We start from the raw sequence: 1,160 nt of genomic DNA, 5'->3' as shown, positions 1-1,160 counted from the left end.
TCTTTTGGGATCTTACAAAGCTTCAAACGACGCGTCGACTATTAAATCAGTCGTTGACGATTTTGATAGTCGACGTAGTCGTGACTAGTCGACTAACCGTGGCAGCCCTACTTCCATGTGAGCTTTAAATGAGGATCCTTCCTTTAATTCTAACCTCTCTCCTTTCTCTCCTTCTTTCTTATCTGTCTCCATCTCTGAGTGAAATTAGCTTTCTGCCTTTTCTCTCCCATTAGAAATAAACCAGCTGGACCTTTGACATTATTTATCAACATAAATTAATACAAATTAAAAATAGGAATAGGAGGAATAAAATTCAGTAAAATTTTACACTCCAATCTCATTTTCTGGCAGAATTTTTGGAGTTTAAAATTATAAACCTATGACCATTATTGTCTACAAGGTTAAAATGTGAATGTTAAACAGCACTTCCTGTTCTTACAGCAAAGAGGTGGCTGGGCAAAAGGAACAATAAGGATTGTATCAGTTTGGCCAGAAAACATCTTGATGATCCCCAAGAATTTTAGGGAAAATACTCTGGGGACTGACAAGACAAAAGTTAAACTTTTTGAAAGGTGTGCACCCCATTACATCTGGCATAAAACTAACAGCATTTTAGAAAAGCAACATTATAGCTTCAATAAAATATGGTGGTGGTAGTGTGATGGTTTGGGGCTGTTTTGCCTTCTCAGCACCTGGAAGGCTTGCTGTGGTAAGTGTAACCATGAAATTTTCCATCTACCAAGACATCCTGAAGGAGAATAGCAGGCCATCTGTTCATGACTTCAAGCTGAAGCCCACTTGGTTTCTGTAGCAGGACAATAATCAAAACCCAGCAGCAAGTCCACCTCTGAATGGCTTAAAAAAACACTTTGGAGTGGCCTAGTTAAAGTCCTGACCTTAATCCAATTGAGATGCTGTGGCATGACCTTAAAAAGACAGTTCATGCTCCAAAAACCTCCAGTGTAGCTGAATTACAACAATTCTGCAAGGATGAGTGGGCCAAAGTTCCTCCACGGCTTTAAAAGTGTCATTGCCAGTTAATACAAATGCTTGATTGCAGTTGTTGCTGCTAAGGGTGGTCCAACCAGTTATTAGGTTCAGGGGGCAATCACTTTATCACACAGGGCCATGAAGGTTTGGAATTGCCCCCCCGTAATAAG

This window comes from Haplochromis burtoni, unplaced genomic scaffold (genome assembly GCF_018398535.1).
Source record: "Haplochromis burtoni strain Fernald_Lab_line unplaced genomic scaffold, NCSU_Asbu1 Contig_1733, whole genome shotgun sequence".
NCBI lineage: Eukaryota > Metazoa > Chordata > Actinopteri > Cichliformes > Cichlidae > Haplochromis > Haplochromis burtoni.
This window is presented reverse-complemented; position numbering follows the sequence as displayed.